This window comes from Apus apus, chromosome Z (genome assembly GCF_020740795.1).
Source record: "Apus apus isolate bApuApu2 chromosome Z, bApuApu2.pri.cur, whole genome shotgun sequence".
Classification (NCBI taxonomy): domain Eukaryota; kingdom Metazoa; phylum Chordata; class Aves; order Apodiformes; family Apodidae; genus Apus; species Apus apus.
In genome coordinates, this window is record NC_067312.1 from 42,021,640 (window position 1) to 42,047,047 (window position 25,408).

Genomic DNA, 25,408 nt, shown 5'->3' on the forward strand with positions numbered 1-25,408 from the left:
TCAGATTTCTCAAATGTGACTGTGGATGTTTTGTTCCTCAAAGGCAGTTAACTGGAACAATGCAAAATGAATATCACTTAAATAAAGACAGGTCAGTCCTGGCTCTGTGTAGACATCACTGATCTCATCCAGACCTTACTGTATTTCCTTGTGACCTTAAAAAGAGCCAGAGGTGTAATCTGGGGGAGGGAGGGAGAAAGAAGTTATTAACAGCATTTCTATGAGCAATAGATCTTTTCAAAGATTTCAAGACAAGTGGGGACAATTAGCTTGACTCAGATAGACCCTTTATTAGGAATAAAATGGCTGGATTGAAGGCTAATTGTGTTTTCCAACTGCCACCTAATAAAATTTTGTATCCCTCAGGGGTTTTCATATGACCAAGATTCATCACTTATCATCTCAAATTCTGAATCCCTGGAAGCCCATGCAAGAGCTGACAGTGTGACCTAGGTTCAACTGGTAAATCTCGTGAGGAATGAGGAGGGCGTTTTGTTTTAGTCAATCAATTTAAAACTTGCTTATATTTTAAAGAGCACAAGGGGAGGTTTTAGTTTAACTACTTTTAGTATGGAAGCCACCTTGAGCATTCTGAGAAATGCTCTGACTGTTATAATCAAGGGAACAAAATCGGATCAAGGGGAAATTGAATAATATAATAGAATATTCAGTGAAGTCTTATGGGATAGAAGCTCAATAATGATAATTTCAGTTCTTTTGCACAAGCTCTGAGTACTTTGCTACCTGAAGAAAGAAATACATATGGCTTTTACTAGTATTATGGTACTTTCCGGAATGGACTTTGAAATGCTACATGAGCAAATCATATTACTTTTAATAATAGTATCTAGTAAAGAAGACAAATGCCAATGTCCTTGCTCTCTCACGCCTCATTGTGCATTTTCAACACACAGCACATGTTCCTTGAACCTAGACAGCAATGAGCTGAGGAAGGAGTTATGGTAGTTTTCACTATTTTTCTTTTGAGATAGAAATGAGGATTCTTTTTTCACGGTTTATCCCCAGCCACCGATTAAGCCCCACACAGCTGCTCACTCACTCTCCCCAGAAGAAGTGGTGATCTCCCTTCAATAAAGGGAATATGGTCATTAGTGTAAACATTAGTGTAAAACATGCTAGAAGGAAATGAAATGGTATGAAGTGAAGAAACAAGTAAAAAAATATTTCCTATGTAAAAATGATCATGAAGTGATCAATTTTAGCCCAATTTTGTGCTGGAGCTTTCATTTAAAGCCCTGTTAATGGCTAATATCTTTTGTCAGACACTTTTTAGCCTGACAGCCAGCAAAAAGTGGAAATCATTCCAATTCAGAAATGTTGCTAAGATGAGGTAAGACTTTTGCTTCTGCAAAGCAAAGCATTTATGAGAAAGCTTTTTTATAAGAAATCTTTTATATTCCTGCACTTAGCCTTGGCACAGTCCGTAAATGGCAAGTCAAGTAAACTAGCAGAAAACCAAAGTATTTTCTGAAGGTCATAACTAGAAATTCTGTATGTTTAGGCCTTTCCAGAGCTTTGATTATTTTTAAAAAAATCAAAAACACATTTTAGAACACTGACTTCTAAATTTGGTGTCTGATTTTTCTCTCATTTGCATGGCTTTCACTTTGGAAAAATATCATAATTGCCCTCAGGGCTCATTAAAGAGCACACCATTGATTTCCATTTCCATTCAGTTAGAGTATAAATTTCAGTGAGTAACTGAATTTTGTGCTCAGTTGCAAAACTGAAAAATAAATGGTAACAGACAGGGGAAGGAGAACAAACAAGCAAACAAACAAATATAAGTAAAAATAGAGTTCCTGTTTTAAAGAAATACAAAGCTGAAATTCCCTTCCTTACTAAAAATTCCATAAAATGCAAAATCTTCCCTTTGACTAAAACATTTTATGTCAGGAGCATCTACTTCAGGGATATTTCTTGATGTGAGAATACAGGGCTAGATTTTCCAAACTGGATGATAAGGAGATAAAAATGTTTTTGAAACATATATTTTTGCTCAGTAGTTGATTCTTTCAAGGTTGTGTTTTCAAGTTTTCTGTGACTGTTTACGTATTGGCATAAAATTCTAATGTAGAACCCTAGAATGACAGGATGGTTTGTGTTGGAAAGAACAGTTAAAGGTCATCTAGTCCAAACTACCTGCCATGGTCAGGGACATTTTTCATCAAATCAGATTTCTCAAAGTCCCATTCAACCTGATCTTTAAGAGGTAATTCCAATGACGATACACTCAAAACTTCCTGGGCAACCTGTTCCAGTGTTTCACAACTGATGTTGTAAAAAATATCTTCATTATGTCCAAACTAAAGTTGCCTTCTTTCAGTTTAAAACCTGCCACTTCTTCTGCCACTACAGGTCCACTTTATGTATTCAATAAGGTATCCCCAATGCTTTCTCCAGACTGAATGATTGCAACTCTCTCAGCCTTCCTTTGCTGGAGAAGTGTTCTAGGCCCCTGAGCCAGGTGCAGGACCTTCCACTTGGAGTATGGCAACGGCTGCACAGCCAGGCATTCACCTGTTCAATTTAACTCCTTCCTGAACAGGTCATCATGACTACCATTATGAAGAAGAACCAGGTGATCAAGCCCAGTCAGCAAGGGTTCATGAAGGGCATGCCCTATTTGACTAACCTCATTTCCTTCTATGACAGGGTGACCTGCTTATTGGACAAGGGAAGGCCTGTGAATGTTGCCTACCTTAACTTTAGCAAGGCCTTTGACAAGGTTTCCCACAGCATTCTCCTAGAGAAGCTGGCTGCTCATGGCTTGGATGTGCACATGCTTTGCTGGATAAAAAACTGGTTGAATGCTGGGTCCAAAGAGTTCTGTTCAATGGAGTCCAATCCAGTTGGTGGCTGGTCATGAGTGGTGTTCCCCAGGGCTCCGTTCTGGGGCTACTCCTGTTTAACAGCTTTATTAATGATTTGGACAAGGGGATAGAGTGCACCCTCAGTAAGTTTGCAGATGACACCGAGCTGGGTGGGAGTGTTGATCTGCTTGAGGGCAGGGAGGCTCTGCAGGGGGATCTTGACAGGCTTGATCAATGGGCCAAGGCCAAATAAGGCCCAATGTCAGGTCCTGAACTTTGGCCACAACAACCCCCGGCAGCACTACAGGGCTGGGGAGGAGTGGCTGGAGACCTGCCCAGCAGAGAGGGACCAGGGAGTACTGGTTAACAGCAGGCTGAACAAGAGCCAGCAGTGTGCCCAGGTGGCCAAGAAGGACAACACCATCCTGGCCTGCATCAGGAATAGTGTGACCAGCAGCAACACGGAGGTGATCGTGCCCATCTACTCAGCCTTGGTGAGGATGCACCTTGAGCACTGTGTGCAGTTTTGGGCACTGCAGAATAGGAAGGACATTGAGGTGCTGGAGAGGGTGCAGGGATGGGCAACAAGGCTGATGAGGGGTCTGGAGAACCAGCCCTATAAAGAGAGGCTGAGGGAGCTGAGGCTGTTCAGCCTTGAGAAGAGAAGGCTGAGGGGAGAGCTCATTGCTTTCTACAGCTACCTGAGACAAGGTTGTGGTGAGATGGGTGTTGGCATCTTCTCACTAGTGACTAGCAACAGGACAAGAGGAAATGGGGTAAAGTTGTGACAGGGGAGGTTCAGGTTCAATATTAGGTAAAAAATGTTCACAGAAAAAGTGGTGAGGCATTGGAACAGGCTGCCCAGGGAGGTGGTGGAGGCGCTGTCCCTGGAGGAGTTAGAAAAAAGTGTGGACATGGTGTTTTGGGAGATGGTTTAGTGATTAGGGGTTGTAGGGCAGATGGCTGGACTTGACGATCTTGAAGTTCTTTTCCAACCTTGATGATTCTATCATTCTATGATTCTGTATTCCTCTGAGTGGGAGGATAGAGAAGAACACCATCTGTGTTCCTGACCCATTTAATTTCTTTCCAAGGGACATACACTCTCTTTTGATGGTTCTAGGTTGTCACAGTATCATTACAGTCTACATGGACTAGCAGGAGTGGATGGAAGTCTGTAGGGTTCACCAGGCTCAATAAGCTCTTAATGTCATAAATGTGAGTTCCTGGTAGGCTGAAAACTTCTCTAAATTAATTATTTAGATGGTAAATAGACTCTTTGGTGCCTCTCGGTAAGGAATCTCCTGTTAGTAATGTTTTTCTGGTTGCACTGGTTTTAATGCAGGTAGGAAATGGATCAACTTTTTATGGTTAAATCCTGCCAGTTCCTGTCTATTACTCACAAGCTCTTCATCCTCCAACCCTAGAGCATTTGGTCTGTTACATAGGGGCACTTCAGAGGATTAAGAAAGGTTCTTCCTTCTGCCCTTTAGAAAAAGCATACACTCTCCTTCATTTCAAGAGTTACTGTGTCAGTCAGCTCAAGCCTGAATTCAGGCTTACCTTCCCCTTGCACAGACTTAGGGCAAGACTGTTGCTCGATCTGGGACAGTGCACAGAATCATGAATCAATCTCCTGCTCACATTCCTGGACACTGTAGCTTTTTGAGCTCTTCTTGTAACATAAGTACTGGTCCACATTCTTCCAGCTGGCACAGTTGCAGCCAGGAAATCCGCTACTGCCTTCAGATGGTAGGAGGACTTTCAGATGCTGGAGTCTGAAGAGGAAATTCTGATTGTAACTGCTCAGCAATGGCAAGTTGTGACAAAAGAATGATCTGGCATGGAGGGTAAGGAGGCCTAGCTGCAAATAGAGATAAAACTGGTTGGAAGCAGGAATGCCAGGGACAGAACTACACCTTGCAAGGATGTGAAATTTCTCTTGGTGATGAGGTAAGAAACAGCCTAAGTGTTGTCTTGTAGATCATCCTGCAATGTGAGTGTTCAGGCTCCCAGGCTCAGAGGCCTCTGCTGGGCAGCAGAGCTGGGCTGCGTGGTGGACCCATGGCCACGTTGAAGTGTTCCATGCAGCCACTCAAGGGATTGGTGTCTGTTCAACTGTGTATGTGATGCATTTTTGCAGACTCCATGGAGGGTCATGCAGTGGGACTCTGCCCAATGTATTGTTAATAATTTTTTTCTTTTATTTTTAAGCAGAACTGTGTGTTTAATTCACCTCGAGGGGTACCATAATAATTCCCCAAAAAGCTCCATGCTACTTAAGGTATGGATAACTCCTCCTTGAGAGGTCTGTTTGGGGGAATTGGTCAGCATAGGAATTCTGTAGTGTTTCCATTAGGGTTTCAGCCACAGCCTTGCAGATACAGTGGGTTGACACTATTTTCTCACAGCATGTCACAGTCTCCTTAGAGTTCTTAGAAAAAAAGTCCACATATATAATGGTAATTATTTTGCTAAATGTCATAATTCTAATTTCTGGGAGACCTCTAGCTCCTGGGTAGGGTTGCACAGCCACCAGATTACTGGGGTGACTCTCAAGGTGCAGCCCGAGCCTGTGTGTGAGCAGAGCAGGCAGTGGACAGATTACTGGCAGAGAGTGTAGTCCTGCAGCAGTGTCTGCTCGCTACTGCTCTGTTCTGGTGGCACTGCTCGTGCTGGCTGATTCTGCCTCAGAGCCAGTCATCCTCAGATTCCCATGGTTTGAACTGTTAGTGGGGACCACCAGCAGTCACCAGCCTTTGCCTACCCCTCTTGTGTATGTGAGATGCCAGGTGTTTTCTCCTAAATTTACCTACATCCGAGGACATAATCTACCTATTCCTGCTTCCTTCCCTGTCATCACCAGCTCATCCCATCAGCTTTCCACTTGTGGATGCACAGTTTTCCTGGGGCTTTCCTGTTATTTCTAACAAAAAACCAAACAAACACTATATTTTAGTGACACTTATTGTTAATTAGAGATATTCTTTTGAATCAAAGATTCTTCCTGATGAAGAGAAATGCTCTGAAATTTGTTCTGAAGCAAAATAAAATGAATTTTGAAATTCTCAAGTTTCATACTGAGTGGACATTCTCTTCCAGGAAATTGCAATAGAGAAATTCTGGGAGAAAGAATTTTTTAAACATCCCAAGAAAGACATTGAACAAAACCTTCATATGCATCACAACAGTACAGTATCACAGAATCACAGAATGTTTTAAGTTGAGAGGGGCCTCCAAGGGCATCTGGTACACTCACCTTGCTCATGCAGGGCCATCTACAGCCAGTTGCTCAAGACCATATCCAGACACATTAATGTGACTCTATCTATTCAGAAAAAAATCTGACAAATCTACATACCAACATTCTATTCATGATTATATATAATTTATATATTAAGTTAGTAAATGATACTGATTTCTCAAATATATAAAATTATACATTCACATTTGCATGCAAACAAACAAATAACATTTTCCTTAAGGAACACACAAACTGGTTAAATTGAATAAATAACAATTTCAAATATTCCTATACATAGCAGAGTATAAAATACACCTGGTTTTTAGGAGTTTTTTTATTATTTTTAAAATTGTTTTCCTATGTTATTTATCAGATTAAATTAGTTCAGCTTTCCACTGTAGTTCATCATGGTTTTTCTGGAGTATGGTTTTCATAGCTAATGTTTTATACACAGCTACATTTTTTCACACTTCAATCTATAATTTCACTGTTTGTTCCATATGAAGCCTGCTTGATTAACTTTGTTTTACAGTTATCAAAAGAACTCAGGTTAAACTTACTTTGTACGCATGACACCGTAACTTAAATCCTTGTTTAATTGTTCAGCTTATCAGTATTATATAAATAACTAATTTATGTCATATTTTTAATTTACTATTTATATAGACTAACTGAGTTACCTTGTAGATTGTTTTAGAATTGTATGTGTTGCTTTAGTGTTTGAAATAATCATTGCTTCCACGCAAGTTTTAATCCTCTGCCAGAACTGGACCTGAGCCCTTGTGAGCATATAATCTTACAAAACACACAGAAAATGTTATTATATTGTACATTATGCTTTACGTATACTTCATCTCAAGTCTTGCATTTAAATGTAAACTCACATTATGCAAAATCTGTAATTTGAATTTTTTTCACTGCTTACTAATCATAACAAAAATTTACAACATTTGAAAACTTAATTATTTACCAAAAATGTCTTCTTTATTAATTCCTTATATTTGACAAGGAATACTTACTGTTCAAGCACTACCGAGACATTATTTTTGTATCTCTGTTCAGTAAAAGTTAAAAAACCCCACCATTGCCAAAGAAGGGCATGGGAAGCCGAGCCATGTGCACTGATTAAATCCATCAGTATGTAGATGTTTAAAAAGTTCCACACAGTAGCCATAACATACTCTGGGTAAAGTACACGATTTCCAATTGTGATAGAAGATATGTTAGCTTAGACTTCCTTGGAAAAAAAGAGGCTGAAAGACATATTGCATTTATCTCCTGGCCTGCTAATTAAACTGACACTTCATGGTGCAAAAAAGGAGAGGAGCTGCATTGAAGCAGTGCTCTGCCCAGGCTCATTATCTCTAACAGCAGAGCTAATTAACTAGGGTGCAGTAGGTACTCATGCAGCAATGGATGTTCTGCACGAGGTGTTATCATCTGCATTAGCATTTCCATGGTATCACTTGCTCTGTAGAGACATGTCAAGTCTCACAGAGCTGACTGAATGGCTTTAGCGTCCGGTGCTTTGTAATGTAGACATTCACCTTAAATCCTCTGGTGCTGTTTCATCTCTCCTTTTTCACTGGGAAAATTTTTGTTCTGTAGGATCTCTCCCCACATCTCAGATTCCAGCAATTATAGTGTTAGAAGTGCAATCTCTGATTAAATATGTACTTTGCCTTGTGACTTTCGGATTCAAACCTCAACTCCAAATAAATGTTGTCAACAAAAAATATTTTCTTATTAATTGTCTGGGGTTCCAGACAAAAAAAAAACAAATTAAAAAAACCCCCACAAAAACAAAAACAAAAACCCACATAAATTAGAAAAAGTTAATAAAAAGTCTTATTTTCTTTGGTTTTGTACTAAACCAAAATATAATAATTTTATACCCTTTTTGCAAGTTTTTCCACCCATTCTTTCACTGTGTTTTTCAACTATTCTTTCTCTTTTTATTTATTTTTGTATGCTAGTTCATTTATTTATTACTGTACATTACTTCTTACATTATTGTTGCTATATTAACTGGTCCTTTACTTTTTCTAATTCCAAAGGACTGTAGAAGAACGCAGTCATAGGTACAACTTTATTGTACATATAACCTAATAACATTTTTTGCATATGAAAATAGTAATGACAATTAATAACTTCAGATGTATCTTCTAAAAGATATTGGTGTGAATCATGAGCAATCAGGTATTTAAAAATAGTCATTGTCATATGCTAGTACGTAGTGTGAATCAGCATGCTTGTGATCTTTAAAATCAGTTGATGTGAGAAATCAAATATTATACTCTTTATTTCATTAGTACACTTTATGTATTATTTTTGCTCTAAAATTATTCAATATACAATTTTAATTGTTTCAGGTACTATAGCATTATTGCACAATCTGATTGTACTGAAATTCAGTCATTTGAAAGTGTAAACTTACTCTCTTTACAGCTGCAGCTTTGTATTCACATGTAACTGCATACAAATTTTAGTAAGTTTACACTTTCAAATTTACAACAATCTAACAAACTAACAAAATACAACAATCCCCTTTTAAGAACATGAGATAGACATTTTATTTAATATCTCATTTCACTGGCTGAGATGGCACTATCCTTTTCTATGAAAAATAAAACAATTAAATAAAAAATTAATTAAAAAAAAATCCTACTTTCTCATAGTGCTATACTAAATATCAGTTTGTACGAGATTAGGTCATCAGTTTTACTTCTGTAATTCCTGTATTTCAAAAGCAAACTTATTTTCTCTGACAAACATGACTAGCTAAGTAAGTAAAGTGAGTAACTGATACTTTCTCCCCTATGCTAGCCATATATTGTTCGTTCTTTTTTTGAGTATTTTTTTCCTAACAGCAGAGGTTTAATATATCTATTGAATACATACAAAATTATACTAAAAATCCAAATCAACATCAATAATTTAAATCTATTCATAAGAAGGCAAAGAACAAACATTTTCATGACTGACTATAGATTAGAAATAATACTGTTATTTCAAAATCTCTATTTGAAAAATCAGTTGACTCAGCAGTACTTAAAAAACGGAAAATAAAGAAAACTAAAGATGTAGATTTATATAACATATGCTTTAAATAAATTCCTAGAAAATATTTGCCGCACATTGTTGTAAAACATAAATAATCTGATGACAATATGAGTTATCTTATAACACTAGTTAAATATATATATTTTTGTGGTCTGACTTTTACTCTTTTAAAATGTCTTTCAAATACAAATGTCAAATATTTGGGTAAATGTCAGTGAAAAAATAAGAAAAGACTCAGCTGTTGTAAAATTTAAATCATTCTTGTTCAGTAAACCACAAACTACATATGTTGTTATTTAATGTATTTGTGGACCATTATATGACACAGTGTATTTATTATTAGAGAAGCTGATTTTATATATAAGGCTTGAGTAATAAAAGTTGTGCATCAGTTGTTAATGATTTACTGTTTCTTGGGATACATTACTTTTCAAAAGGTTTCATTAGTCTTTTACTAAATGTGTGAATACCCATAAATCTATCTGTCATAATGTGGTTGGAAAGAGAAGATACATTTCTGTTTCAGCTACAGTTTATAGCTTTAACATCTATGTGTACATACAGATGTGTATATATATGATGTATATATACATATATATATAAACTCACATATATGCAAAAATCCCGAAAAATTCTACAGCAAGAAACTTATTTACATGAAAAAAAAATAGTATTTTTATTGTAAATCATTCTTTGAACCCAGGCATTTTTTATCAGAAAGCATACTCTAAATTACAGATATTCCACAGTATTTTGTTACGGTAATCTGTGGTAACACCCACTGAGTGCAATCTATAGTGAAGCTAAGTAATTTGTAGGTGAAAGGATCCATCATGTGAGGAATGTCATACAAACAAGGATTTTTAAAATGTTAGTTATGCTTGTCACAACAGTCTTAGATTTAAGGTTGTGATGTTCAATTCCCACCAACAGTTTGGGAAAATGACTGCCTTTCTTTCAGTTCTTTAAAGACCTGCTGACCTACAGCAAACATCCAAGGATGTAAGGTATTCAAATACCCATGCTATTGACCATATACATTTAGTTGTCAACATATAGAAAATGCTTTGGTTGGACCAATATTTCAACAGATTGGAAGCTTGAATATATGGAATGCTGACATATTTTTGAAGATGTGAAGAGAGTAACACCTCTTCTCATGCTATAACAACATGGTAGACAACATTTTGTAAAAAGTGAAGTTCGTTCAAGAAACTCAGTTATTTTTACACTTTCAAAGAACATACATAGTTTCTGTTAATGTATTAAGGGATCAGCATGCTGTGCAACTCTAGAGAGCTATCTGGATCTTCAATAGTTGTAGCATATATAATACAACAGAATATAGTATATATTCTATTTGCTATGTTCAATTCTGCACCACAGTGTGACTCAGTAGTGCAGAAGTTGTTACCCACAACGAGCCTATTTCAAGTATGCAGTCTCAGAAGCTAGAAGTGGGTGTTTCCTTTAATTTGTGAGCCACTTATCTTTGCATTTGTACCAGCAGCATTTGCTATCTGAGTAAATTAGTGCATATCATGATCTTAGTGCGTAGCTCAACAATTAGGGCACATCATGGTCTCTCTCCTTGCCTTTCTCCACCTTTGTATTTTTCATCATTCCTTGATTGATTTAATCTACTAGGTTGAGATTGTATCAACGGATCAGCAAATTCAGTCTTCATTTGCTTATCACACACACACACATATATTTTTTTATATATATATATATATATATATATATATAAACACGATTTTTTAAATATATAGACTACACTTACGAATAATGAGTGTGACCATTTTATTTGCATTGCTTCACCTGATTTCCTACAAATAACTGAAGTTTTACTGTGTTATGGTTTGTAATGAATTTTCAATGCATAAATCCTTACTTATACTCAGGCTTAAAAACTTGTGAGCTTTTAGTGGTTTTCTTTTCCAGTGTTCATAAGAGCAAAGGATTGCAGTCAGAACATTAGCTGCAGGAAGTAAAGAGATGCATTTGATAATTGTAGAATACAGAAAAAAAAAAATAATAAATTACACAATTGTTAAAACGCATAAGTCAGGAGACAAAACTTCTTCAGCTGTCTAAAATCACGTCTGCTAAACTACTCTACACTGTGATACCTCATTCCTCTTCTAGTTAGTGAAGTCTCCAAAAAAGGAATTTTGCCTTCAGAAAACACCAAAACTGTCCCTAATGAAAGAAAAAATCTGTGGCTGTTAAATTAAGAAGTTAACAAAACATCTTGGAGTGCATGAACTTAATTATTTCACCTCCAAAATGCAATCCATAAAACTACTAAGAAATTCTGTTTCATCTTGATGCAACTGACAAGCTTAACCTTTTTTGACAAACATTTTTTTTGTTTTAGGTGTTTATTGAAAAAGTACTATTTTACTCCCTCTCCCCCTCCAACTCCCCATAATCTAGTTTTCAGTAATTCAAGTTAAAAATTTCAGATATGAAGTCTATAATTTTCATGGTTAGATAACTAAAAAAACCCACAATTAACAGATTTCAATCTTTGAGCAGAGACCAAGAAAGTAAAAATTCACTTGAAGAAAATAAATGGAAAATAAAAAAATAAAACCCACCCAAATCTAAGATACAGACTACAAATCAATACAGAATCACAGAATCACAGAATTGTCACAGTTGGAAGGGACGTCTAGAGATCACCCCGTCCTACTCCCCCACCAAATCATAGAATCATAGAATTATAGACTCATAGAATCTTAGGGGTTGGAAGGGACCTCGAAAGATCATCTAATCCAACCCCCCCTGCTAGAGCAGGGTCACCTAGAGCACATCACACAAGAACGCATCCAGGTGGGTTTTGAATGTCTCCAGTGAAGGAGACTCCACAACCTCCCTGGGCAGCCTGTTCCAGTGCTCTGTCACTCTCACAGTAAAACAATTTTTTCGTATATTCACCTTGAACCTCCTATGCTCCAATTTACACCCATTACCCCTTGTCCTATCACTGGTCATCACTGAAAAAAGCCTAACTCCATCTCCCTGACACTCACCCCTTACATATTTGTAAACATTAATGAGGTCACCCCTCAGTCTCCTTTTCTCCAAGCTAAAGAGACCCAGCTCCCTCATCCTCTCCTCATAAGGGAGATGTTCTACTCCCTTAATCATCTTTGTGGCTCTGCGCTGGACTCTCTCAAGCAGATCCCTGTCCTTCTTGAACTGAGGGGCCCAGAACTGGACACAATACTCCAGATGCGGCCTCACCAATGCAGAATAAAGAGGTAGGAGAACCTCTCTTGACCTACTAACCACACCCTTTCTAATGCACCCCAGGATGCCGTTGGCCTTCTTGGCCACAAGGGCACATTGCTGGCTCATGGTCATCCTCCTGTCTACCAGGATTCCCAGGTCCCTTTCTCCTACACTGCTCTCCAGCAGGTCAGCCCCCAACCTGTACTGGTGCATGGTGTTTTTCTTCCCCAAATGCAGAACTCTACACTTCCCCTTGTTGAACTTCATCATGTTTCTCCCCGCCCAACTCTCTAGCCTGTCTAAGTCCCTCTGAATGGCAGCACAGCCTTCTGGTGTGTCAGCCACTCCTCCCAGCTTAGTGTCATCAGCAAACTTGCTGAGGGTACATTCTATACCCTCATCCAGGTCGTTGATGAAGATGTTGAACAACACCGGTCCCAGTACCGACCCCTGAGGGACTCCACTGGTCACACACCTCCAACCAGATTCTGCCCCATTGACTACAACTCTCTGACTCCTTCCTTTCAACCAGTTCTTGATCCATCTCACTACCTGATCTCCAAACCCATACCTGATCAACTTATCTACAAGGATGCTGTGGGAGACAGTGTCAAATGCTTTACTGAAATCAAGATAAACCACATCTACCGCTCTACCATCATCTATCCACCTAGTAATTTCCTCATAGAAGGCTATGAGGTTAGTCAAACATGATTTACCCTTGATAAAACCATGCTGACTGCTCCTGATGACCCCCATATCCTTGATATGCCTGGAGATAGTGACAAGAACAAGTTGTTCCATCACCTTTCCAGGGATGGAGGTGAGGCTGACCGGTCTATAGTTACCCGGGTCCTCCTTCTTGCCCTTCTTGTAGACTGGAGTGACATTTGCTACCCTCCAGTCCTCAGGCACCTCTCCTGTTACCCAAGACTTACCAAAGATGATGGAGAGTGGCCTAGCAATGACCTCCGCCAGCTCCCTCAGCACCCTTGGGTGCATTCCATCCGGACCCATCGATTTATGGATGTCCAGATTACTCAACTGATCCCTAACCCAATGCTCATCTACCATGGCAAACTCCTCCTCTATCTTGACTTCTTCTGGGGCTATATGAATCTGGGGCTCATGGGGAAATCCTGCAGTAAAGACAGAGGCAAAGAAGGCGTTCAGCACCTCTGCCTTCTTTATATCCTCTGTCACCAGGGCTCCCACCTCATTCATCAGAGGGCCAATATTGCCTCTAGTGTTAGATTTGTTAGCTATGTATTTGAAAAAGCCCTTTCTATTATCCTTAACCTGACTTGCAAGGTTAAGTTCCAAAGAGGCCTTAGCTTTCCTAGTTGCCTCCCTACATCCTCTGACAACAGACCTATATTCCTCCCAAGTGACCAGCCCCTCCTTCCATGATCTGTAGATTTTCCTCTTCTACTTGAGTTTGCCCAGTAGTTCCTTTTTTAACCATGCAGGTCTCCTAGCTCCCTTACTAGATTTCCTAACCATTGGGATGCTCTGATCCTGTGCTCGCAAGAAGTGGTCCTTGAATGTTGACCAGCTATCTTGAGCCCCTTTACCTTCTAGCACCCTGTCCCATGGGATTTCCCTTAACAGTTGATTAAGGAGGCCAAAGTTTGCCTTGTGGAAGTCCAGGGTTCTGATCCTGCTGGGTATTCTGTTCCTTCCACACAGGATCCTGAACTCCACCATCTCGTGATCACTGCAGCCAAGGCTGCCATTGACCACCACTGCTTCAACAAGGCCCTTCTTGTTGGTGAGCACAAGACCCAGCAGCGCTCCTCTTCTAGTTGGCTTGTCCACCATTTGCATTAAGAAGTTATCATCAATGCACTGGAGGAACCTCCTAGACTGTGAAAGGCTGGCTGTGTAAGTCTTCCAGCAGATATCGGGGTAGTTAAAATCTCCCATGAGGACTAGGGCCTGTAGTTGTGAGGCTGCTTTCAACTGCCTGTAGAAAGCCTCATCAACTTCCTCATCTTGATCTGGAGGTCTGTAGTAGACCCCCACAACTGTATCACCCACACCAGCCTGCCCTTTAATTCTTACCCATAGGCTTTCAACTTGCCCCTCATCGGCCCCTGCACAAAACTCAATACATTCTAGTTGCTCTCTCACATAAAAACTCCACCACCTCGCTTCCCCGCCCTATCTTTCCTAAAAAGCACATAGCCATCCATGACCACATTCCAGTCATGTGAGCTGTCCCACCATGTCTCTGTTATTGCTACCAGATCATAACCCTTAGACCGCACACAGACCTCTAACTCTTCCTGCTTATTCCCCATACTGCGTGCATTAGCATACAGGCATTTCAGGAAGCAAACAGAGCACTCTGGTGGGACCAAATCCTCCTCAGACCACCTGCCTTCGGGCCCTGGTGTGTTCCTCTTGGGCTTGTCCCTAACCGACTCAGTTTTCTCCCCTTCCCCCATCACACCTAGTTTAAAGCCCTCTCGATGAGCCCTGCTAAGTCCTGCCCCAAAAGCCTCTTCCCCCTCTGGGACAAGTGCATCCCACCTGCCACCATCAGGCCAGGTGTCTCATATATCAGCCCATGATCAAAAAAACCAAAACCCTGTCTTTGGCACCAGTCTCTTAGCCATTTGTTGACCTGTAACCTCTTCCTATTTACCTCCCCACCCATTCTTGCAGGAGGAATGGAGGCAAACACTACTTGCGCTCCAGACCCCCTAATTAGCCGTCCCAGGGCCCTGAAGTCTCTCTTCATTGCCCTTACGTTTCGTGTAATGATTTCGTCACTGCCAACCTGAAAAATCAGCAGTGGGTAGTAATCGGAGGACTCTACAAGATTAGGGAGTTTCCTTTTAACATCCCTAATCCGAGCCCCAGGGAGGCAACAGACCTCCCTGTGGGATGGGTCCGGTCGACAGATGGGCCCTTCTGTTCCCCTCAGAAGGGAGTCGCCCACCACAATTACTCTTCTTTCCTTCTTGATTGAAGAAGTCCTAAGGACTCGGGGTGACTGACGAGTCCTAGGTGCTTCATTAGATAAGTCTGCTCCTTCAACTTCATTTTCCTGTCCCTGAATTTCTAAGGCCTCATATCTATTGTTCAAGGGCAATTGGGAGGGCGGAAGAGGTTGGGAGGATTTTTTCTTGCCTCTACGAGGTCGGACCTCCTTCCATTCCTTCATATCTCTTAAGTCCTCTGCTTCTGTCTGGTGACAGGAGGGGAGGGGATCCGTCGCTTTCTCAACCTCCTCAACCTCTTGCATCTGCCCCTGCCTCAGGGTACAACTCCACCAATCTATTTCTCTCTCACATTCTCTAATGGTCCGTAGTCTTTCAACCTCCTCTGTCAGTTCAACCACCTGCCTGAGGAGATCGTTTACTTGTTCACACTGCACACACGTGTTCTCACTGTCTCCCTCCGATACCAGTGCCAGGCTCAGGCATTCACTGCAGCCAGAGACCTGCACGGCTGCGTGCCTGCTTGGGAGCTCCGTCTGAGTCCCCACATTCTTCTTCACTATGGTTTTTGGGCGCGTTGTGACCATGATCTATCTAGCTACTAGTTTGCCTGTCTTGCTTTGAGGCACCCACTGCTCCCTGCCTGCCCTCGCGCCTGCCCTCGCACCACTTCCTCTGAAGGCCACTGCCGCTCTCTGCTCTGCGCTGCCGCGTGCTCAGAGGAGGCTGCCAAATGGCCGCTTTTCAAACCTTGCCGCCGTTCACAGCCACGCCTCCTGCCACGTCAGCCTCCCTTTTCTCTCAGGATTCCCGCCAGACTCGGGTCTCCTGGCTCTCTCCTGTTTCTGCCCCGGCTTCACCGTCTCCAGGAAGCCCGGCTCCCTCTCAAATCCTCAGCAATTTAAAGGAACAGCTCCCACCGCTGCCGGTGCCGCTGCCGCTCTCTGCTCTGTGCTGCCGCGTGCTCCAAAGCAGGCTCCCCTAAAGCACGTTACTCAGGACTGCATCAAGGTGAGTTTTTAATATCTTCAGAGAAGGAGACTACACAGCCTCGCTGGGTAGTCTGTTCCAGGGCTCTGTCATCCTCACGGGAAAGAAGTTTTTCCTCATATTTAAATGCAACTTCCTACATTCCAGTTTGTGCCTGTTGCTGTTTGTTCTGTCACTGTGAACTACTGAAAGAGTCAGACCCCATCCTCCTTGCACCCACCCTTTAGGTACTTATAGGCATTAATACGGTCTCACCTCAGCCTTATCTACTCCAGGCTAAACAGTGTCTCAGCCTTTACTCATTAGAGAGACGCTCCAATCCCCCAAACATATTTATTGCCCTCTGCTGGACTCTCTCTAGTAGTTCCCTGTCTCCCTTGAAATGGGTAGCCCAGAACGGGATGCAGTATTCCAGATGTGGCCTTACAAGGGCCTCTCTCCACCTCCTGGCCATACTTCCTTATGTACCCCAGGATTCCAGTGGCCTTCTTTGTGGCAAGGGCACATGGCTGACTCATGGATCGTTTACTATCTACCAGGACTCCCTGGTCCTTCTCAGAAGTACTTCCCAGCTGGTCCACTCCTAAACTATATTGGTGCATAGTGTTCTTCCTCCCCACGTGCAGGACCCTACACTTGCCCTTGTTGAACTTCCTTAAGTACTTCTCATCCCAGCTCTCCAGCCTGTCCAGATCATGCTGGATGGCAGCACAGCCCTCTGGAGTGTCACCACCCCTCCCAGTTTGGTATCATCAGTGAACTTGCTGAGGACACACTCTGTTCCCTTATCCAGATCACTGATGAATACCTTGAACAAGACTGGACTGAGTATTGACTGCTGGGGGACACGACTGGTTACAGGCCTCCAACTCAACCCTACTCCATTGATCCCAACCCTCTGAGCGCTGTCACAAAACCAGCTCTCAATACACCTCATTGGCTAGTCCTCTACCCCACACTCCCTCAGTTTCCTAATGAGGATGTTATGGGAGACAAGCCTTGCTTGTCAAAAGCCTTGCTGAAGTCCAGGTAGATGACATCTGGTGCTGTCCCCTCATCCACCCAACCAGTTATGCAATCATAGAAGGCTAGCAGATTGGTCAAGCATGATTTACCCTTGATAAATCCATGTTGACCACTCCCAGCAACTTCCTGTTCTTCAGCATGTTTAGAGATGACAACAAGAAAGAGTCACTCCTCATCTTCCCAGGGACAGAGGTCAGACTAACTGTCCTGTAGTTCCCTGGGTCCTCCTTCTTGTCCTTTTTGAATACTAGAGTAATATTTGCCTTCCTCCAGTCCTCAAGCATTTCTGTTCTCCATGACCTTTCAAAGGTGATAGAGAATGGCCCAGCAATAACATCTGCCCGCTCTCTCAGCACTTGTGGGTGCACTTACGGATATCCAGTTTGGCCAAGTGGTCTCTAACCTGATCCTCCTCTACTGAGGGAAAGTTTTCCTCTCTCCAGACCTTTCCCCTTGCCTCCAGGATCTGGGATTCATGGACAGCTTTTGCAGTGAAGACTGAACTAAAGACATTCAGTAACTCTGCCATCTCTGTGTCTTCCACCACCGAAGTGCCCACCTCATTCACCAGCAGGCCTACATTTTCCCTAGTCTTCCTTTTTCTATTGATAATATTGAAAAAAACACTTCCTGTTATCTTTAATGGCAGTGGCCAAGGTGAGTTCTGCTTGAGCCTTGGCCCTTCTCATTTTCCCCCTACGTAGCTTCCCTACATCTTGGTATTCCTCATAGGTTGCCAACCCACTTTTCTAAAGGCTGTAAAATTTCCTCTTATTCCTGAGGTTTCATGGTTTTAGCAAGTTGATGCTCAGAATAATTTTTGGCTTTTCTGATTGTGACTTAACATTTTTCCTAGCTGGCTATACATTCTTGTCTTTTCTTTGTTGTGGACTGTCTTCTCTTTTTTAAAGGATGCCTCTTTGCTTCCAGAATCCTCCTTTTACCTCCTGCTTACCTTTTGCAAACTTTTCTGTAAGTCCGTTTAAAGATTTTATTGGTCTCTCTGGACTTCAATAAAATATTTCATGCACATGGAAAAATATTAACCAGACTTGAAAAGCAGGTGATCAATAGATAATTCAAAGGTGGGTAAGAAAGTTGCTGAAAGCATGCTCAAGAATTATTCTTAAGACCAGTAGTATTGCATTTTTTAGTGACAAAAGTGGCAATCTGACTTATTTCATGGGGAAGTTGGAAGACTTCTCAGCATGTAAACTTACAGTTTATCATATAGTGCCAGCCACTCTTCATTATTTATATTATACTAGTCATTAGCTAGATGTTATTAAGTGTTGGCTGAGAGGGAAATGGCTTAGTGGAAGACCATTTTCAAAGTTTAACTCACCTCTTTTCAGGTTGAATAAGCCGTTTCACACTAAAGTACACTTACTGTTTAATAGAAATTATCACCAAGAGAATTATTGTACAGTAGCTATTGTAGTATAAATTCTTACCTTACCTCCCTGTGCAGTAACTTCGCTGCGTAAAAAAATATTAAGAGTGTTTCTTATTTAGCCTTGTGTTTTAGATGAGGCTAAGGCACTGTCCTAGTTTCAGATATCAATGGCTAGCCTATAGCATATTTAACTAAAGCCAAACTCAGGCTTTTGTAGAATTAACATTGATATTAATGGGCTGAATATTGCACCTGCATAGCAGCTGAAATCAGTATAACCCACTAGAGTTCTACTACTTGTGCACAAAGGTGTGCTTGATTAGAGCAACTCAGAGGACCTAAATCAGACCTATGCTCTGAATTTATCTCTGAATAACTTCTATTTAATTTGGGTTTGGTTGCTTGTTTTTTTTTTAATATTACATTTCCTATGACAGCTAAAGAGAAACAGAGTGAATCTCCTTCACTGCTGTAAAGCATGTACAACTCCTATCTAAGCATGAATTCTCTGTCCAAACTTCAAAACTCATTACAAAGCATGTACTTTTTTCTAAACAAGTTGAATGAGAGACAAGTTGATAATCTGTAGAAAAAAACCTTGCTTAATAAATAATACAAAAATTCCAAGTTGCCACAGGAGAATCATATCAACATCAGCTGCCAGGTATCCCTCTGCATGTCATGGTTGGTTCCACATAAGGATAAGGTCTGTAAGTTATTTCTGTTACATTCATCTTTGGTTCTCAAGCTATAAAACTGGAATGCTAATACTTAACATTAAGGGGGTGAAGCTATTGATCATTCTGCGACTATTGCATGCTTTAGAGTTAGTGGCCATTTAAGTGTTTCAATAGATAACAGAAGGATAGAGTGTCATAGAGTGGCACAGATAACATTTTGTGTAAAATGACGTACAGTAGTAAACCTGATTTAACACATGTAATCACTGGTACTCTGTGCATGTTAGGTGGCTGTGCATACACAACCAGATAGATACTTTCATAAAAACTTTGAGCCTTATAGTATCAAGGCAGTCCTTCAGTTTTCCTAAATCATAGAGAAGTGATTAAGTGTATCCTGTAAGAAAAAATTGCCAGAGGTTTAGATTCAGATGAAATATGCCTAGATGAGAATTTTCTTTTTTTTTTTAATTAATTTTGTAGTAATTGTATCAGAACATAGCCTTCTACCCATGTTACTAATTTTAATTTTAAAACACATGAAAGCAGGAAAATACATTTCAGTCTGTTGGACTCTCAAAAATAGCTTTGTTTCAAGCTATACAAATACATTGTACAAGTATTTTGTAGCAGTTCAGACTTGTGTACAGTACTGGAAAATAATTTAAATTATATTAAAAGCAGTTTTATGACTGCTTGGTGCTGATTTAAGTGACACGTTTTTAGCCTCACAGAATTTCAGGTGTACAAAACTTTTATGCAGAAGACTGACTATGCAGAGAAAAAAATAAAGCCCTTATAATCTTTATCTCAGTTAGGTCATCTGCTTCTTCTGTTCAAACATCTGGCTTTTCAGAACAGCTGGCCAGTATTGCAAATGAAAGCCCAATAGTAAAACAACAGCCTTTCCAAGTCACCATCATTAGAGGAAGGAATGGATCATGGTGATCCACACCATCAAATTGATTTAGTAGTACAGCTGGTAAAAAGAACCAGCCAAAGCCCTGTATTCAACTTGTCTGTTTATTTATGTCACTGCTAGACCTTCATATATTTCAGGAAACTGACTGAAGAAGCTCTGCCAAAATTCCTGAATAGCTTTTCTGAAGATACACTTCAAGGATCATAATAAAATTAGTGGAGAAAAATCCAAAGTAATAAAAATTAACATGACATAATAAGTTGTCCCAAGAAATGCTCTCCCTTCCCCCCATTTTCTTTTTTATTTTTATTCTTGATATTGTCTGTGTGTCATTTCCTGGTACTAAATATGTACAAACAAAAATTTGGAGCTCTGCAATAGCTATGTTAAAGCTTTCACCTTATTCCAAGCATGTGCTTTACTTCCTGTATATGAATAGCAATAACGACTTCCATAAGAGTATATTCAAATACTTAGAGTGTAATCACGGCCCCAAAAGTAATCCATAGGGAATTGCTACAAATGCCCTTATGTTTTAAAATGCACAGGAAGTCTAGAAAGAAGTCTTTACACATACTGTTAAAGGTTATAATTACTAAAAGCTATTTCATTCTTAACAAAACAGTTGTTTTTCAGGGATTTTGAAATTATAAAAAACACTTTACAATATTTTACAGTTTTGTGTAGTTTTATTTATTTCCCTGTTCTTAGCAGATAGACTAATTAGTGTCACTGACATTCTCATTTTATTTGTCAGAGGAAAAAAGTAATTTATCTTAATTGCTTAGTGAATTATTTCTGATTTAGAGATATATGTTTATATTTTAACACTGTTTCCTTTTCCATTCCCATTTTTACTGACTGACAAATAGAGGCACCATTACCTTCATTCATCCACAAAAAGTTTATTTTTTATCTGAAGATATTTTCAATAATACATAAAGATTAGGAAGACACTGGCTCAGCAAGGCTTCTGAACATGTACCCAGCTTTAATAAGTTTATAGCATGCAGGTAGTTCCCTTGTGTCCCCATGATCTTAGCCTACATACCTGTTTGATTACTTAATAAATTAGGACCTAGTTAAATCCTGAGTGTCTGAACAGACATAACAGAGTCAAAATACTATATTTCAACAATTTCTTCTTCCAGGAGGTTAATTATCAAAACTGAAATAGAATGCTTTTACTTCTCAAAAATAGGACTAATATTCAATTCTGAGACTACAATTTATTATTGATAGTAGAGAAAAACTACCAGTTTTCATAACGAAAATAATGTCATATACTCTTTGAGATCTGTAGGGTGGTTGCTAAGGTTAACTTTTTCATGTCTGAAAGTTTCTGGTACTATATGATATGGCATCTGTTTCCTAAACTATAAACAGTAGGAAGAACCATGTCTGTGTTTCACAGGCTCAGCTAAATTCACCCCACTACTACACAGAAACACACTGCTGTATCTTTCTATTGTTTGTCAATATATAGGAAAATGGGGGAAAAGTAATGTAAACTTAAACTTAAAATTAAAATTTCAGTTATTTTCTGCCAAGAGAAGGCCATGGTTGTTGGATTTTTTTTCTTATAGTGTTCATGATTTTTCAAAAGGGCCAGGTATGAGGCTCTGAGTAATGAGCATAAAGAATGCAGAAATTTCACTTTTGCTGCTAAGTCCCTGATGCTGGAGTAAAAAACATGAAGCTAAATTATTTAGTCAAATAGCAGCATCCAAAAAGGAGTTATATATTGGCTTGACAAGTGTAGTGTTATAAACCCAATTAGTACAGTCTGGTTCTGGTTACCTCAGAGAAGTCAGGTGTAAAACTTTGTAACATTCCTCACCAGATATGGATTTTTAATTTTAGATGGGTTGTTAGTCAAAGGAGACAAGCTTTTAAGTGGAGTTTGATTGTAGTGTGATCCAGAAAGCAAGGTTTCTGCATAAGTGTAATATATTTTGTTAAGAGATCCTGCTGGGGTAAAAAATGAAGTTTTTAGTAGCTTGTTTTTGCAATTGTGTTGTTCTTAGGAGGTGAGGGGAAGGGGAAAGGGTTTCAGTTTACCATTAAAAAACATATACATGATCTGTCCTCTTGCTGGATTGTATTTTTCAGCTTCTTAGAGATTATGAAGAATTCTGAGGTTGGGAAAATCTGCATTTTGGTCACTGGTTTGGTAAAGATAACAAGTATCTACATTCACTAAACTTAATTGTTTTTTCCTCCCACCATTACAAAAAGGCAATATAAGTTTTGTGAGGGTTATAAAAATTATATCTAGTTCCAAGGATTTTAAGTAAGTGTCCTGTATGGGAAGCAGGAAGGGCAGTAAAATTACTTGTGGCAGCAATTCAATTCAGCAAAAAATTTAAACTCATACTTTGTTGATGGTACAGCTGGTGGAATGTGTCTAAGCCCAAACCTCACATAAATCTCTGACTCTGAATGAGGAACGGCTTTCGCAGTTTCTATAAAGTGTTGAACTATGTACTTTTATTTATCAGAAATGACTGAGAAATATAATTCATTAAGTTTGAAGTCTTAGATTAAGGATATTTTGCCTTCAATTTACTTGATTAAAACTGAAAGTCAAGTTAAGCTCCTATAAGTAGTCTGAAAAAATAATTTTCCTCTAGGTTAAAGGTGACAAAAAATATAAAATACATAATTATATGCTTTGTTTCCAAATACTGGTTCTCTGGTTTGGTGTCTTCGGTGAACATATACTTATCATAATGCATTTAAGTGTATCCCAAGAGCCAAGTGCACCTCAAGAGACAAGAAATAATATTCAGTACATATTCTAGACTATATTCAGTACTTGTTGATATTCGGAGGGACTTTGAAGAAATCAGAAAAAGCAGATGCGATTTGTAGTATTACCTTATCCTGCTCAAAATTTTCACTTCACTTACTTCAAAAACAAAACTTGCGCATAAATAATAGTGAAGTAAATCTTCATCATTCATTTGTAAATAGGTAAGATGGTGAGAAGTAAGATATTGATTAATTAAATATTGACTATACTATTTTGTCAATGACATCTTTATTAATAATGTTTCTTTATGTTTAATATAAAAATATTCTTTAATGAATATTCTGTTAAAATAATCTAGTTTTATTAGATAGTTTATTTTAAAGAAAGTATTTGACCCCATTTCTGTTAACAGGAGCAGGAACTGTTGATGTTTACTGCAGGAAAAAAAATGAAATTAAAAAAAACCAAACATGAGCTAAATGTAGTTATGAACTTTTATGTGCCAAATTATGCCTTTTTATTAAAAATATTTGATACATAACTATGTTAATGCAATCAATTTTCCTGTTGTAAATGCTGTAGACTAAAAATTATGCCTTCTGCCAGCAACAATGTATAGATTTCCAAAAGTACTGAGGTTCTGACCCTGTTCTCTGTCAGGTTCCACAGCTGTAATGAGACTTTTTCAGAAAGGAATTATTTGCTCTAATTTTTGTTTATTTGTTATCCCTTTGAACTGCTTAGACCATTTTGACCATCTGGGTAAGAAAAAAAGAGAAATGAGAGTCATACACAGTGATATTGAACTAATTACTCATATTGATTGAGGTTATGGATTTTAATGATAGCCTGACATGTTAAACTGGTTAAAACATTTTGCTTAGTAAACAGGAAAAGATACAGCTCTCAGATTACTTCTTTTGGTGTGCATAATGAACCAATCTCAAGAACTATTAGTGCACATTCTTTAGACAGTAGTCTGTGTGATACAGATTGCCAATCCGTCCTGCTACCAAAACTTATGTAGGGGAATCAAGTGATCTGAGTGGTAGAGAGATTTGCCCTCTATGTTTAACGGTTGTAGTTTATTTCTAGATAAAGGAAGAAAAGCGATCAATGTACTTGACATAAATTATATAACTTAAACAAGCTCCATGTAGGTTCTGTTTTGTCTGAAGTTGAACCCTTGTGTTCAGATTCTCTCTGTACATTTGCAACACCTTGTAGTTGAGGTCTCCTCCAGATGAGGAAGAAGCTGAGGTTCTCAACAACTTTTTGCCAGAGTCTTCACTGGCAGCCCCTCTACTCACAACTGTCATGTTGATGGCCCACAAGATGCAGAGCAGAGAAACAAAGTCGCCCCCATTGTAAGTGAAGATAAGGTTCGTGACCATCTGAGGAACCTGTAGATACACAAGTCCATGGGACCTGATGAGATACATCCCAGAGTCCTGAAGGAACTGGCGGAGGTAGTTGCCTGTCATTTTACTCTTCATATAATAAAGAACAAATAAGGGGCATTAACTTCTGCTTTCAAAATGACTAGAGACCTAGCTGGATGAAGAATCTAGTTAATGTTGTTGTTCTCATCGCTTACTCGGTGTCCTTTTAAAACAAAGTATTTAACAACTAAGGAAGATACATCAAGCATAGTTAGATAAAGTGTTCAGCTGTAAACGATTAAAACGGAAATATCTCTTTTACTGTGAATTATCTGGCATGTGTCTTGAGTTGTTTGGTGCAACAAGACTTCCTCACAGACAGGAATTTAAAAGGAAAATTTAGTCTTATTTCAGGTTTATCTTGTCCTAAATCTTCCTCCTTCATTTGTGTTGTTTTTTTTGTTTGTTTCTGGTGTGGTTTTTTTTCTAAATAAGTTGTGCCCATGTGCACACACACGCAGCTTAGAAATGCCATGTGATTTAAAACAATCAAGGGAAGTAAAACCTTTTTAATGCCTTTGCACGTCAGTTGTAATGCATCTGTCTCTGCTCCTACTTTTATTCCTTTTGATGAATTTAGACAGATTTAGAAAATATGACAAATTCTTGAGGCAAAAGAATAACTCTAAAAGAAAGAAAAAGAAAAAAAAAAAAAGAAAAAAAAAAAAAGGATCATGGGGGATTGATCAGAACACAGCTATATCTACTTTAAGGGAAACTAAGTGTAGAACCACATTTAAGCTAGCCAATCCTAGTATGTTAGAATGCACTGAGAGCATGAGAGCAGCTGAAGTGATGTGTGCAGTGAAAGATCTTGCTGTTGGATTTACTTCTCTGCCTCCCTATAGGAGCACTGCATAGTGCAAGG